At 40.9% G+C, this 17,942-nt stretch overlaps 1 protein-coding gene and 1 pseudogene across 1 annotated transcript in view; one reads left to right on the forward strand and one right to left on the reverse strand.

Moving 5' to 3' along the window:
- Positions 1-17,942, reverse strand: part of LOC143019506 (uncharacterized) — a gene marked incomplete at its 5' end in the record, with an annotated part of 315,665 nt that overhangs the window by 113,502 nt on the left and 184,221 nt on the right. The window lies entirely within an intron of this gene.
- On the forward strand, positions 6,883-11,992 carry LOC143019306 (uncharacterized; annotated as a pseudogene).

Genomic DNA, 17,942 nt, shown 5'->3' on the forward strand with positions numbered 1-17,942 from the left:
TTAGGCTGAGGAGTTAAAAATGATTTCCTTGCAAAATTGTAAGCAATATCAAGGAATTGCTTAGGGTATTTTAATTCTAGCCCAATGTTAAAAACATTTCTGATTTCTTCATCAATAAATTCAGGACTACAAATACGAAAAGCTCTTAAATACATTGAGGCAAATACTGTACGTTTAATATTATTTGGATGAGAATAATAATAATGAATATATGAACTTACATTGGTTGGTTTACGATATACTTTAAATTTAAGGCTATTGTCATGACGTAGGATAGTGCAATCTAAGAAAGGTAAGGTACAATTTTTCTCAATTTCTAAAGTAAATTTGTTAAGTATCACAGAATTATTAAAAAGATTTAACGTAAAGGTAGTTTTTAAACATGATAGTACAGTAAAACATAAACTTATCAACAATAGTATTGAAATTAAAAAAGGATGCATTTATAAAATTCCTTGCACAATGTGTAATCAATTTTACATAGGTCAAACTGCCAAACCCTTAAACATTAGAATTGAACAACACAAGAAAAATGTTAGGGATGGCAATCATTCTAGCGGTATATTCAAGCATATTGAATTAAATAATCATCCAGTTGATTGGGGTAATGCCCAGGCAATTTATTATACCAACAACATAGTAGCAAGAAATTTAATAGAGTGCAGTTTGATTCATACCACTAGTAATCAAAATACCAACCTACATAAAGGCTTGTACAAACTTGATAATTTAATTTGTCAAGAAATTAGTAAGATAAAATCAGGTAAAATGTAATCCAACGAATTGACTTAATGTCGCCCTATATAAGTAGTAGAAACAGTGACCCTTGGCGACTGTGACCTGATGTCGCCCGACCATCGTAAGATAATTGACAATGACCTTCCGCTCTCCTTGGCGACTGTGACCTGATGTCGCCCGACCATCGTAAGATAATTGACAATGACCTTCCGCTCTCCAGGGGGTAATTGGTCGCTACGCTTATTCAAACTGTCCTTGTTCCTTTGTATCATGTATATATTGTCTATGTATTCCTATCACTATGTACTTGTTGCACTGAAGATGTAATATACGAAAGCGCTCTGCTTCGTTAGTTTCTTTTTCCAAGTGGTCTACTTTGCATAAGTGAACACACGTACCCGTGTTCTTATTAGCATATATATATATGTATATATATATGTATATATATATATGTATATATGTATACGTATATGTATATATATATATATATATATATATATATATATATATATATATATATGTATATAAACTGAATACCTAACTATCGGAGAAAAGAAATTTGCCACAGATAGTGATAGCAATATACGTACCTTCGAACAACAATTTTTTCTCCGGTAGTGGGATATTCAGTTTATCTTACCAATGTGTTAGAACATTAAACTCTCTCTCTCTCTTTCTCTCTCTCTCTCTCTCTCTCTCTCTCTCTCTCTCTCTCTCTCTCTCTCTCTCTCTCTCACACACACACACACACACACACACAGACACACACACACATACAGACACACACACACACACACACACACACACACACACACACACACACACACACACACACACACACACACACACACACACACACACACACACACACACACACATATATATATATATATATATATATATATATATATATATATATATATATATACATACACACACACACACACACACACACACACACACACACACACACACACACACACACACACACACACACACACACACACACACACACACACATACACACACACACACACACACACACACACACACACACACACACACACACACGCACACACACACACACACACACACACACACACACACACACACACACACACACACACACACACACACACACACACACACACACACATATATATATATATATATACATATATATATATATATATATATATATATATATATATATATATCCATCTTTTCAACCACATAAATTCACTTTAATTCCATCAGTCGAGACTAAGAAGAGCTCGATGGAAGCATACATACGGAAAATGATACGTGGTCAAGCTAAAGACTCGGATCCAGCTCAGACGTAACGAGTGACCAATGACTTTGCCTATTGCGCTATCAAGAGAAATATAACTTGAGGACAACTTTCTTATATTTGTATGCTCGAGTTACACACGAATTTTTGCACTCAACCCACCTCAGTCATGATAGTGAATTGGTAGTACGTACGCGTGGAAAAGTATTTTGAATACACTGAATGGTCCCCAGTGAACAAATTTTCATCATTTCAACCACATTAATTCACTTTAATTCCATCAATCGAGACTGACGTGGAGCGTGATGGAAGCATATACCTGTATACGGAAACTGATACGTGGTCAAGCTAAGGACTCGAACCCGGCTTAGAAGTAACAAGTGACCGGTGACTTACCCCTTTGCGCTATCAAGAGATATGTAAGTTGAGGGCAAATTTCTTGTATTTGTATCCTCGGGTTACATACGCACACACGAATTTTTGCGTTCAACCCACCTTCGCCATGATAGTGGAATTGGTTGTATGTAGGTGTGGGAAAGGATTTTACATATACTGAATGGTCTCTAATTAACAGATTTCCATCTTTTCAACCACATTAATTCACTTTTATTCCATCAGTCGCGACTGACGAGGAGCTCGATGGAAGCATATATACGGAAATTGATACGTGGTCAAGCTAGGGACTCGAACTCAGCCCAGACGTAACAAGTGACCAGTCACTTAGCTCAATCAATCAATCAGTCAGTCAAATCAGCCATCCTGAGTCCACTGCTGAACAAAGGTCTCTTTCATAGCATTCCACGATTCACACGACTGTGCCAACCTCTGCCACGTCACTCCTGCAAATTTTTCAATCTCGTCTCTCCACCTTCTGTCTGGTCTCCCTCTTCCCGGCCGCCGCCTCACTGTTTCATGGAAAGGCAAGAATTGTTGAGCAACCCTGCGTTCCAGTTTAAGAAGATCCCACTCCCAGGCACGGTCGTGCACATCTACGCTGATGTTTCTACCGAAGCCATCCGTCTCTTTCTTCCGAAGGATCATCGCCTGCAATTCTTCCATAAACTGCACAACCACTCTCACTCTTGCATCCGAGCAACCCAGAAGATGATGTCATCACGTTTCATCTGGCCTGACATCAATAAAGACGTCAGACAGTGGGCACGCATATGTATACATTGTCAACTTTCGAAGGTATTACGTGACACGTATTCTCCAGCTGCAACCTTCACTCCAGTCTCTTCAAGATTTGAGCATGCGCATATTGATCTTGTTGGTCCATTGTCCTTCTCTAACGGTTACCGTTACATACTCACCTGCGTCGACCGTTTCACCCGTTGGCATGAAGCTGCCTCCTTGGCTGACAGTACAGATTCCTTCGCTCGCGCTTTCATCAACACCTGGATCTCCAGATTCGGTGTTCCTCTCTGACTCACCTCCGACCTTTGCGGCCAGTTTGAGTTCAAGGTGTGGAACAAATTGATGAACATTCTAGGCATCCAGCGCATCAGAACTGCCAGTTACCACCCGCAAGCTAATGGTACCGTGGAACGATTTCATCGTCAACTGAAAGCTTCTTTAACAGCCTCAGCCCAACGTGACGACTGGTCGCAAGCCCTTCCTCTTGCCCTTCTGGGCATACGTACGTCCTTCAAAGAAGACCTGCAACATTCTTCTGCCGAAATCGTCTACAGAACCACCTTCAAGTAACCTGGTCATCTCTTGGTCCCTGCCCCTAACTCTATTTCATGTCATCTTCAGGACTACACTGCAAAACTGACAGACCACATGCGTTCTCTTCAACCGGTGCAACCTCGTACGCCATCTTTCAGACTTTTGTTAGTCAAGACCTCGACACCTACACATACGTGTTCATCAAAATTGACGCCGTGAAGAAACCACTACAGCAACTTTACCAAGGCCCCTTCAAGGTACTACGCAGAATTAGGAAAACAATTACCATAGATAAGAACGGTATGCCGGAATCCGTCAACATCGATCGTGTCAAGCCGGCCTATCTGCTCCGTGAGGACACGAACATATCTCACACCAAGATAGCAGATACTTCACTTGCCACCAAGACTCACGTCCGGAAAGTTTCGTTCCTCCTACCTTGTCACTAGGGGGGAATAATGTAGCGAGGTCATATCTTGAAGTTTCGTTTTCTCTAAAATACGTGTATCATAGTAATTTTTTTTATCAATATTGTTACCTCGCTAGAATTTGGATTATAGGAATATAACATTATTAATACTGTTATGTCTCACATATCTATATGTAAATATCTATAAATATTAAACTATTATTCTATAAAGTCTAAATTGTATTATGTAAGCCTATTTATTTGTGGTGCTATTAAACGTTGTATATTGTCCTTTTTGCATAAATAATTACGTTTCACCGCTAAGACAGCGGGCTTATTTGTGTATACCTCACATTATATTTTCAATAAACAGTTTCGAGAGAATTGGAGTTTATGTAATTCCATCCTCTCACTAAAGTGTACCCTCACCACTACGTAGTAACCAAACACTACAACGTAGATATTGTTGCCTCGAGTTTGATTAGAAATCCACACCCACACAATGGCTGGCAATGGTCCTCATGACCTCCTATAAATCTCTCTGATAAAAAAATTTGGATTGTTGTACGTGGTGTATCAATGTGAGACACTTTGTGTTGCTGCCTTGTGGTAGCAGGAAAACGGGAGTAATCATCGGTTGTCACTGGAGATACGGTTGCAGTTGACAGAGTGTCAACCCCTCAGGGAGATGAATATTTTTCACGTTCGTCTTTCAGGTACCCGTCACTGGTTTCTCCTGGGCAATTTCCATCATGCGAAGACGGGCTCTCCAGCCTCTGCGTGATATGGGAGGAAAGGATAAATTTCCGCCACCTGAATGAAGAAACAAACTCACTATTCAATAGAGAATGGCAGGACTGGTGAATATTCTTTAAAAAACAAACAAATTACAAGTTCTTTAATCACTGATAATTTTGGTTGACAATAATCAAACTTTCCTTTAACTCCATTTGCAATTAATTTCATCTTTTTCTTCCATCTTATTTCATCTATTCATTAGTTTATTCCTTCATTTTTATTGCATTTTCTTATCATTATTAATATAATTATTATCCTCATTACTGGAGTATAAATAGTAGTTATAGTAGTAGTAGTAGTAGTAGAAACGTAGACTATCATTCTCACTCTTAAGATCAACTCTCCTATGCCTGAGACCAGGTCCCCACCCCCTACACATACAAAACCTAGATTTTGAGCATACTTAGAAAGTCGGGTAAATGAAATTCTGTATTAGGCTTCATTAAAGTCAAATAATATAAAATACAAAAGGGTAGTCGACCAAAGTTATTGGCAAGAGAGGGGCCAATGAACTGTGCCTGTGGGAGACAGATCCTGACTGCTTTCACCACACAGTTCCACGAGGATGGATGCCGTTCAAAAATAAATAAACAAATAAATAAATAAATAAATAAATAAATGAATAAAGAAATAAATAGATAAACGAATAAATAAATAAATCGTAGTAATAGTAGTAACAGTAGTAGTAGTGGTAGTAGTAGTAGTAGTAGTAGTAGTAGTAGTAGTAGTAGTAGCTGCCACCCACCTACCAATCAACTAAACCCCGCTCTTCTACTATCCTTCTCCTTCTCTCTCTTTCTTTTCCCTATCTCTCCTTCTCCCTATCCCTCTCTCAGAATCTTCTCCCCTTCCATCTATTTGCCTTCTCCCTCACTCTTCCTCTCTTTCTTCCCCCCTCTCGCTCTCTCTCTCACTCTCTCTTCGTCCATCTGTCTCCCTTTCCCACTCTCTTTTTCTCTTCATCTACTTCTCTCCTTCTCTCTATTTCTCTCTCTAACCCCTCTCTCTCTCTCTCCCTCTCTGTCTCTGTCTCTCTCTCTCCCCCTCTCTGTCTTTGTCTCTCTCTCTCTTTCTCTTTTTTCCTCTCTCATTCTGTCTCGTATTTTCACCTCCCCTCCTCCTACTCCCTCCCACCTACTCCCCTCCTGATTCCATCTCCCTTCTTCCCCTCCTGCCCTCCTCCTACCCCTCCTTTCTGTCGACTTACTTCCCTTATCGCTTCTCTCCTCCTGCTCTCTCTAAACCTGTATCCATCATATGTACTTACCCTCGAAACTCCACACGCCCTGGTTTTCTTTCCCTAGTTGTCCCACGCATTATATCTGCGTAAATACATTCCCAGGCACCACTACCTCTCTCACCCCTCTTATCCAAATGCTTTATATATCTCTCTCTTCCACGTTTTTTTTTCAGACAAGTATGAGTTCTCTCAGACAAACATGAGGGAAAGTTGTGAACTATCATGTGAGAATGGAGTACTGGCAAGTCAGGGGATGAACAGAAAATGTCAATTGGAAGTAATTATGATATCACAAAGGTTGTGCTCTGGGGCTAGCACCGGCGGGGACTGGTTGTATTAGCACTGTCCATTTAAGTCACCCAAGGACTAGGAGTCCCATCCGTGATGGTCTCCAAATCATGCTGCGTTTGCGCGTCTGTGCAGCAAAACTGCAGACAATGCGCATGCGTCAAAAGTGGAAGAGAATACATGAACTGCAGAAGAGGAGTGGAATGCAGAAATCGGGGAGAGCAACAACTTCCGGAGGCGAGGAGTGGTCAACTGGGAGAAGATGTGGATATTGTGGAGGATGGGAGGGATGTGATGGAGATGAATGTGGGTGGTGGTCTAGTGAGAGAGACTCAGAAGAGGGAAGTGATCCCACGATATTGAGGTCGGAGGACGAAAGCCCACGTCATCAAGAGCAGCAGGGTGGGAGTGGGAAAGGGCAGGTTCTGGCAGACGTGGCAGCAGTCCATGGTTGAGGAGTGGCTGGACGACCACAACAGTAGGATACTTGCCTTCTCCCCAGGAAGCCTCTTCACCCCGCAGTACAATGCAACAAAAGTCCAAATAGAGGAGATGACCTGTCTACTAAGAGCATATACGAACTCATCTCCCTACGCCTCACAGGTATTCAAAACGCTGGCCATCCTCCCACACCTTACATTTCAGAGGACTCACAGAAAATCAAAGTACTCGGAGAATGTCCAGGCATTGCAACGGAGGATGGGGCAGTGGAAGAAGGGAGAAGTGGAGCAACTGGTGATGGAGGCAAAGGCCATTCAAGATACACTCCACAATGACACCAACAGAAAGAAAAGACCAGAAGACAGAGCCAGGATGAGGTAGGGAAATGTTGAGGCTCCCATGAGGTCGCTCGCAGGTGAGAATGAAGACCCAGGAATTCTACCCCTAAACGAGGAAACGCTGAAGATCCTGAAAGAAAAGCATCTAACAGCAAAACCAGCAAACCTGGACACTAAATTCAATGGTAACTATCTCCCACCCCACGAGGGTTTTTTTGAGAGCATCACTAGAGAAAAGATCTGGAACCTTGCTCCACACACCCAGGGAGCGGCGGAACCATCGGGCTTAGATACATTTGGATGGAAATGTCTCCTTAGCACCAGCCTATTTGGGAAGGCGGGGGGGGGGGCTGCAGGAGGCCATCGCTGGTTTGGCGAGGAAAATGGCGACTGAGGACTGTCAGCACCTTGAGGCATACACAGCGTGCAGACTTATCCCGCTGGATAAGAAGCCTGGCTGTCGTCCAATTGGTATAGGTGAGGTGTTGAGAAGAATAATAGGGAAAGTCATCTTGGAAGTCGCGAAGGACGAGGTGCGAGAAGTGGCTGGCAACCTTTAGGTGTGTGCGGGGCAACAGGCAGGCTGCAAGGCGGCAATTCATGCCATGAGGAAGATATTTGAGGAACCAGACTGCGAAGCAGTCTTATTAATCGATGCATCCAAGGCCTTCAACAATATAAATAGAAAGCCTACTGTACACAATATCAAAATTAAGTGCCCAGTTTTGGCCAAGTACGTGGAAAACACAGCCATTTGTCACCAAAGCCATTTGTCACCAACAGAATTGAGAAGAGACAAAAGTGGAGGTCATCAAATCTTCGGAAGGCACCACTCAGGGAGACCCGGTTGCCATGGCAATGTACGCGCTTGGTCTTATGCACCTGCAACAGAGGATACAACATGAGGACACCAGGGTTAAACAGGTAGCATATGCAGATGAACTCACGGGGACAGGGAAAGGAACAGATTTAAAGAAGTGGTAGGATATGGTGCAGGCATATGGTCCGGGCTTGGGTTATATCCCAAATGCAAAGAGGTCTCTCCTTATAGTGAAGCCAGACTACTTTGACAATGCCAAAAACCTCCTTAAAATAGTGAAGATAACTAAAGCGAGGAAAAGACATCTCGATGCTGTGATCGGCTCTGAATAATTTAAAAAGCAATATATCGAAAACAAAGTTAACGAATGGGTGGCGGAAGTTAGTCTACTAGCCAACTTTGCAAAGACTGAACCTCAGGCAGCATATGCCGCATTCATATATGGTATCAAACATAAGTGGAACTACATCTTAAGGACGGTACCGAACATCACCGAACTACTAAGTCCTCTTGAAGAAACTCTCAGAAACGAGCTGATTCTGGCCATCATCAACGGACGAATAGTAAACGAAGAGGAAAGAAAACTTATTGAACTTCCACCAAGAATGGGAGGGTTAGGCATCTCCAACCCGCTAAACCTTGCCAACATAGAACACCGAAACTCCCTGAAACTCACGTCCTCCCTGACAAACAACATCGTGTCACAAGATCAACAGGAGACTAACGTGGAGGAAATCAGAGAAATCAGAAGAAACATATCAAAGGGAAGGAAAGAAAGGTAGAAGGAGGACCTTTGCACTCTCTTAGATCAACTATCGAATTGTATGAAAAGAAAGATAGCAATGGCTCAGGAAGATGGGACGTCCAATTGGCTGATAGCACTACCAATCATGGCAAAAGGATTCAACCTAAACAAAAGAGATTTCACGGATGCCATTACCTTGAGGCATGTATGGCCATTGGAAAGGCTGCCTAACAAATGTTCCTGTGGTGCACGTGACGAGGTAAGGGATCTCACTACCCAAATACTTCTAGAGGCATGCAAGAATGTGACCATCGAACCAACATTACTCCCACTAGAAGGGAGAACTCCAGGCACCGCGCATCCAACACCTAAGATGAAGCACGAGTGGATGTCAGTGCGAGAGGTTTCTGGATACGGGGACATTTGGTTTTATTTGACATGCGAATATTTGATCCCATGGCCCCCTGTTGTAATAACCTAACTATTGAGGCGTCCCATTCCCGGAACGAGAATGAGAAAATCAGGATGTACGAAGAGCGTATACAGAATGTGGACCAAGGCTCCTTCACTCCTATAACCTTTACGACTTCAGGTGGAATGGGTCCAAGGGCAAAGGCTTTCTACGCTCGTCTGGCAGAGATGGTGGCAGGTAAGAAACAACAACCAAAAAGCAGCATTGTATCGTGGATGAAATGTAGACTGTCATTCTCACTCTTAAGATTAGCCCTCCTATGCCTGAGAGGTACCAGATCCCCACCGCCCAAATCAGCACATGTACAAAACCTCGATTTTGAGCAGACTGTAGTAGATAGTAGGATAAATAAACTTCTGTATTAGGATTCATTAAGATATATAGAAGGGTAGTCGATCACAGTCATTGGTGAGAGAGGGGCCACGAGGATGGAGGTCGTTAAAAATAGTAGTAGTAGTAATAGTAGTAGTAATAGTAATAGTAATGGTAGTAGTAGTAGAGGCGGTAGTAGTACTAATGTAATTAACTCATCGTCACCTTCTAATCTTGGAATTTATTGGTGATTTCAAGATTACGTTGGGGGGGAAGGGGGTGGGGATGCGCGAGGACAAGAAAGAATGAGGCTACTGCGCAGCCCATGTGTGGTTGGTTGCTCGGAATCGGGGGGATTGCGCACTTCCGCAGGGTGGGGGTGTTTGCTCTCCATATTGGTCAAGATAAGAAAGGACAAACCCAAAACCGACATAAGCATATCACTATAATGTAGATACATGCATGCATATATATATATATATATATATATATATATATATATATATATATATATATATATATATATACATATGCACTCATATATGCTTGTAACTTTTTTGAGAACGAGAGAAACACCTAAAATCCTAAATAAATTGAGCGTAAAAAAAAAAAAAGTCCAAAATAGCCTTTAGAAAAATCAAAAGACATTCTGCAATTGACGAAACCGTTTCTACACATCACATGCTTACATCCATTTTAGCGATTTTGGGACGTTTTTAGAGCTGTGCTCTGGAGAGCCGATACATCGAGTTTGCGACATTTGACGATTAAATTTTGGCTAACGCCAGTTTTATTCAGATTAAGGGGTGCCCTGCGGCGAAGCAGGGCCAGTCAGGGCTTGAATCTGGAGTGAAATAAGAGTGATAAACAATAAATAAAGGGAGAGGTGAATGGAGAAAATATTACTCTGACATCTATAGAAGTATCATCGCCATCACCATTATTATTATCATCATCAGCTGCAGATGCATCATTATTATCATTATAACCTCTTTCTTCTTCCTCTTCTTCAGTATCACTGTTATTATCATCAACCTCTTTCTTCTTCCTCTTCTTTTATGGCCATACTATCTTATCAATACCATCATCAGAAGAATTGTTATCATTACCCTCATCCTCTTACTTCTTCCTCTTCTTTTTATGACCATATCATTATTACCATCATTGTCATCACTGCCTATTGCAACACCACCATTGTTACACTACAAGGCATTTCCTTTGGGCGCTAACCCCCCACCCCCTTCTCTCTCTCTCTCCCAACCTCCCTTTCTCCTGAATGGGGTCCAGGTTCAGCCTCAACGAACCAAGAGACGGGCGAGGAGGTGAGGGGAGAGGAGGCGAGGAGGGGGGAGGGGGGAGGCGGGAACGGGGTTGCCTCAATAAGAAGTGACACTCTTAAACCCCTTCCTTTCTGCCTCAGTGTCTGCTGCATCTCTCTCTCTCTCTCTCTCTCTCTCTCTCTCTCTCTCTTTCTTTCTCTCTTTCCCTTTCTGACATAAAACCACGTTCATGATAGCTAGCCCATATGGGGGCATTGGCTGTTTAATTCATATGTGGTCGATATTTTCGGGAATTTAGTGACACCCCTACGGGCTAGAGCCACGTAACGTACTCTCATGATTGGAGACTACTTAAAAAGAAATGTGAGAGAATCGAAAAGAGAACCACTCTGGAGCTCTGGAGAAAAAAAAATCTTAACTAAACGATTTGATTCAGCTGTTTGTACTCCCTTTTGGAGTCGATGGGCTTCACCATTTAGATAATCAAATTGGACAAATGTAGATTTAAGAAGGAAATAGACAGGAGCTGGTATGCCAGCAGAATGGTTGACGAATAGAATAGATCTAGTAACCATGTAGTGAGCGAAACTATCGGTTGTTTTAAGAGGAGATTAAGATAATTTTATGGATAGTGTTGACAAGTGGTGAGGGATATGGAACTGCTTAGTGTAGGCTTTATGGTCTCTTGCAGTGCCCTTCATTCTTATGTTCTTACCATTCTCCTCTGAGGTGGGGTGGGGGGTGGGGAGTAACCTCGTTGTCTCAACTGTAGTCCTAAGAACGCCTCCTGACGAAGCAAAGCGTTAGTCCGTTTTTTTTTTTTGTAATTATTTTCAACAGACAATGATGAGTTGGCGTGAACTAAGCAACAAGAATAAACAAGTAAATAAATAAATAAATAAATGAATAAATAAGCAAATATATAAAAATGTTCCATGCCATCTGTGCATTCGAGTGTCAGAAAGAACAAGTTGGACTCTGGCCGTTTTAAATCTACACATGTATTTATTCTGGTTGTCGAAAGGTGGTTTTACTCATCTGATGTTTAAACTGGATCATATTCAGGTTGAAAAAAATCGCGTTGCGCTAACCACACCTCAGCAAGAGCCTTATCAAGAAGTGATTTCCTCTAGTAGCCCGAACACATAAGGCAAGGCTGAGCGTGAGATATACATTTTGGACACTGTACGTAGGCTTTTTTTAAGGCTCGATCAATTTACTGATTGTCGTTGCCTTTGATAATTTCATCTTTGCTATTGTCACAATATTCAGTTTAGTTCTTGAAAAACCTTCCCACACTTGAGAAGTGTCCACTACAACGCTGAGGAATGGATGCCATGACCATATATATTAAGTTCTACTTGACCCCAAGCGTCCGGTACACTGGAGTCACAATCGACGACATGATGCGGGCTCGAGGAGCCTTCTGATTGGTTGTCTGCATCGCCGTGCCTGATGACCCCGCCCCCTGTGACCATAAGGCCGTGTTCGTAAAAGTTAACAAAGCGTGCGACTGCCTTATTCCCATCATTTGACTAATTTGAACTTTTCTAAGCCGGGTAGCCAAGAGGGTGAGAAGATATAAAGTGACGTTTCATAGTAAAAAATGGTAAGCGATGTCACTATGAGATAGTTTAATACACAATTTAGACAGTTTGATAAACAATATATGTTTAAATGTTGTTAATGTACTAAACTAAGTCAGAAAGTAAGTTAGAAGAGCCCTTATAAGCCTAGGTGCCGCTCCGGGGTGAAGTTCTCAGTGACCCCACCCTCATCACCACTTCCCACCACCACCACCACCAACACCACCACCACCACCACCACCACCACCACCACCACCACCACCAAGCCACCACCACCACCACCACCACCACCACCACCACCACCACCAAGCCACCACCACCACCAAGCCACCACCACCACCACCACCAAGCCACCACCACCACCACCACCACCAAGCCACCACCACCACCACCACCACCAAGCCACCACCACCACCACCACCACCACCACCACCACCACCACCACCACCAAGCCACCACCACCACCACCACCACCACCACCTATTTTAGCTATTGGCTTGCGAAATAATTAAACAAAAATTAAAATTTGTATCTAATGTCCCTATTACAGAAAGAATAAAGGAAAATATTTAATATTTTGTTTATTTTAATGCAAAAATCCTCGTTTGTGGTGAAATATTTGGGGCTTCTTTGTCCTGAATTCAAAAGTGTTGATCAGTTAGCCTTGTTCTCTGAGAAGTTTTTGTTGATTTCATTTCATAAAAGAAAACACACATTGGTAGAACCAAATATTGACATAATCTTTGTGGCAAATTTCCGAAGTTTTTAAACTTTACAGGAAGGTATGAAAAGGAAACAGACATCCCCACTTCAGGACATTTTGCTTTGAGTGCAAAACTGGACTGCATTTCCAATAATTCCATTTGCATGCTTTCTTCTGCTTTTGGAGATTGGTGCTGGAAATAAAGCAAATTGATGTTCAAAAGATGAGAAATCACATTGTTTTACTCCTTTGACAACAATTCTAGGTGGGTGTCATCCTTAGCAAAGCTATGTACAGACTCATTTATTGGTAGTGTTTTGCCGGGAAAAAGTGAGAGTCTAGGAAGTGTATTTTTAGGCTCATATATCCCATGCCTTGTAGGATGTCAGTAGTTCTTTTACGATTTCAGAATAGTTATTTGCTTTATGATTCCCCAAAAACTCTGCGCAAACTTTCTTAAATGACAGCTATGCAACTTTTTCAAGATCACTTAACTCTTCATCAAAATTCTGGTCTCTCATCAGCTCCCTAATCTGTGATCCAACAAAAATACCTTCTTTGATTTTTGCGTCACTTACTCTAGGAAACTTATTTTTCAAATATGTGAATCCCTTGTCAGTTTTACTCATACCTTAAAAAAAAAAAGAAAAAAAAAATCACCAACCCTAGCTTAATATGCAAAGGAGGCAGATAAAATTTCTCTGAATCAACAAGAGGAGGATTGACATTATTCTCTCCTGGGGTCAGAGATCGTTTCGGCCACACATTCTTTTCATAATGATTTTTCTTATCCCGACTGTCCCACTCACAGAGAAAGCAACAAAACTTTGTGTAACCCAGCTGCATTCCAAGTAAAAGTGCCACAACCTTTAGGTCACCACAGATATTCCATTTATGTTCTTCATGTTCAATTTTTTCCAATAGAAGTTTCATACTCTCAAATGTTTCCTTCATGTTAGTTGCATGGGCCAGAGGAACAGAATGAAACTTATTTTCATTATGGAACAAGACAGCTTTCGGGCTCATTTTCGAAGGGTTAATAAACAAGCGCCACTCATTCCTGTAATATTTATGGTTAAGTTCCTCTATAAGAGAATATACATCATTGCAAAACACCACCCCATCCTCAAGTGAGAAAAAAATGTTCAAAATCACAATGTCGCTTACGATAACAACTAACTTTGGATTCTTTATGGAGAAGATTCCAACACTTTAACCTGGAAACAAGAAGTTCAGATTACTTTTTTGTTAAGTTTGAATCCCTCACAAGATCATTCAGATCACCCTGACTCAATAAATGTGCTTCACTTGGAGAACAGATTGGTTGAAAGTGCATAACAATTTCACGCAGTGTAGCTAAACTCAGTGTTGCCAGCCGCTTGATTGAAATTTACCCCACGTAACACACGTAACGTAACATACCGTGGAACACAAAAATGTGAATGATGGAAAAAATTGACATTATTTTTGGATTCTGCATGTTTTCCTTGGGACGAATTCTTTGTTGACTTGTGTCATTTATGTGTTTCCCAACTACCAGATGTTATCGTTCACCAGTCTCTCCTCAAACAATTAATTTGTTCCCGAGACTTGAAGATTGGACCAGACGACTTTCCGTTGGTGCGACTTCTAGCAACCAGAATCAAGACTCGTCTACACCATAATAAAGACTTCAATTCACCCACCTATTCTTACGTGCTGCATACAAGCACACAACTAGCTACTCTACCTGGTAACTGATTTAGTACTCATTAATAATTCATGTAACATCTATTTACATGCTAATGCTTGATATATATTACTATTTTTTCTTATTCTATGTCCATTTATATTGTTTGTGCCTATTTTACTATTGTAAATAATAATTAAATTTAATGAAGAGTTTGGTTATCTTGCTTGCAGTCTCTGTCATTCGCACGAGCTGCGCACGGCCTATTTTTTTTCTCTTCATGTCGCGACTAGCCTGGTCCATAGGTGGGTCGTGACAATATACATACATACATACATACATATATATATATATATATATATATATATATATATATATACAGTATATATGTGCATATATCTATCTATATATATTTTTTTGTACTCGGCCACTCCATCTATAAGGGGGATAGAAATATTTGTACCTGTATCAATAATGATAATGACTTTTCGGCTACGACCTGGACACGAACTTGGACTAAATGGGAGGAGGAAAATGTATAGGAAGATCAGGATTGCCACTCTAAATGTCTCAACCATCAAAGACAAAGAGGAAGAAATGGTTACATTGATGAAGGAAAGAAATCTTGATATCCTGGGTTGCTGCGAGACGAGGATAAAAAATGAAGGAAGAAAGGTTTTACACGAGAACTATAATTTAATATGGAAGGGAAGAGAAGATTCGATGTACGGTGTGGCCTTTATACTGACCCCAGAAATGTCAGATAGGATAGTAGGGGTTTCTTATGAGAGCGAAAGAATGATAGATGTTATCATCAAATTAAAGGAAACAGAACTTAGGCTGATACAGGTGTACGCTCCACAACAGGGACGTCCAAATCAGGAGAAGGATGAATTTTACGAAAGACTCCAATATCTATATGATATGGATGCAGATACGAGAAATACAGTAATAATAATGGGAGGTATGAATGGACATGTTGGCAGAAACAGAGAAGGAATGAGGGGAGTCCTGGAGGAGTTTGGTATTGGAGATAGAAACTTAGATGGGGAAAGAGTTTTAGATTTCTGTGTGATAAATGACTTATCAATTATGAATACATTTTACAAACACCAGGAATCCCACAAGTGGACATGGTATCAGTGGAATTGCGGAAGAGGAGAATATACGAATAAGTCGATGATTGATCTAATCGTAACCAACAACAAGAACATATTTTTAGATGTAAGGGCCATTTCCTCAGTATCAATGGATTCTGATCACAGAATGGTGATCGGAAAGGTCAAATTAAAGACACCAAAGAGGAACAGAGGAAGAAAGGGGAAAAGATATTGCCTTGAAAATCTAAAAAATGAAGAATGCTTGAGAGAATTGAAAAACAAGGTGGAGGAGAAATTGCCAAATGGTGTGTGTGAGGATGTGGAAACTGAGTGGGGAAAAATGAAGACGACGATAAAAGACATAGCTGAGGAAACAATCCAAGTAAAAGTACATGGTAATACCAAAAAGAAAACTACAATATGGTGGACAGAAGAAGTCAGACAAACAGTTGGACTGAAGATGAGGTGTTTCTGAAAGTGGATGAAAACGAGACAAATAGAAGACAGACAACTATATGTAGATGCTAGAAATGCAGCAGAACAGATTAAAAGAGAGGCTAAGAGAGAAGTATGGGAACGTGTTGGGGAGCAACTGGAGGAAGATTTCGGTGGAGTCAAAAAGCTCCTATATAGCATGGCCAAAAATTATAGAAAAGGAGAGAATTCAGTGACAGAAGCCTTGAAAAGTGCAGATGGGGAAGAGATTCTTACTGAGCCGGAACATATTTGTCAAAGATGGATGCAATATTTTGAAGGGTTATTAAATGTGGAGGATTTTATAAGGGAGAATGATGAAAATCTAGTGCATGAGGAGGTGGTAAACAATGGAAATTATGGGGAAATGGATGAGATTACGAGAGAGGAAGTAATTAATGCAATTAAGAAAATGAAAAATGGAAAGGCAACGGGTGAAGATGGAATCCCAAGTGAAAAATTTAAAGCACTGGATGATGTGGGAGTGACATGGCTAAGGAGAATTTTCAACATAGCGTGGGAGGAGGGGAGGATCCCAGATGACTGGAGGAGAGCTATAGTGTGCCCAATATATAAGAAGGGAGATAAAACAAGATGTGAAAACTATAGAGGTATATCTCTGCTTTCACACGCTGGAAAAATTTATGAAAGAGTGCTGGAACAGAGACTCAGAGGACTGGTAGAGGAAAAAATTGGGAAGTGGCAACATGGCTTTAGGCCTGGAAAAGGAACAGTAGATCTTATATTTGCTATGAAACTACTTCTGGAAAAAGACTGGGAATGGAATAAGGATAAATATGCTGTATTCATTGATATGGAGAAAGCTTTTGACAGGGTACCTAGGAAGAAACTGTGGGAAGCATTGGGACATGAAGAGTATGGAATACCTGGTAAACTAAAAAGGGCAATAAAAAGCATATTACATGAGACAATGAGTAAAGTTAGAGGAAGAGATATGGAGAGCGAATGGTTCGAAGTGAGAACAGGTGTGAGGCAGGGTGGTGTCATATCGCCGCTGCTCTTTATTATATATATGGACAGATGTATGAAAGAAATATGCGATGACGACAATGAAACCACATTTGCTTATGCAGATGATATAGCAGTTATCACTGACAATGAACAACAACTACAGAATGCAATGAACAGATGGGAAAATACGCTGAGAACAAGGGAAATGAAAATAAATGTAAACAAAACTGAAGTTATGTATGTTGGTAGAAGAAATGTGGAAGTAGACGTGGAGGTGGGGAGTGAGAGATTAAAGCAGGTAACCAACTTTAAGTATCTTGGAGTTTGTTTTGAAAAAGAAAATAGACAGGACATAGAACTAAACAATAGAATATGTAAATACTATTCAAATATAAGCATGCTATATCCACTACTGACAGACAAAAATATCCCCAGAAAATGTAAAACAACAATATACAACACCATATTAAGACCTATACTGATCTTATGGATCAGAAGCCTGGACATTGACAAGCAGAACAAGATCAAAGATACAGGCTGCAGAGATGAGGGTGCTGAGAATGATTAAAGGAGTGACTAGGAGAGACAGGTTGAA

Source organism: Oratosquilla oratoria, chromosome 37, assembly GCF_046742065.1.
Source record: "Oratosquilla oratoria isolate Oo_2021 chromosome 37, ASM4674206v1, whole genome shotgun sequence".
Taxonomy (NCBI): Eukaryota; Metazoa; Arthropoda; class Malacostraca; order Stomatopoda; family Squillidae; genus Oratosquilla; species Oratosquilla oratoria.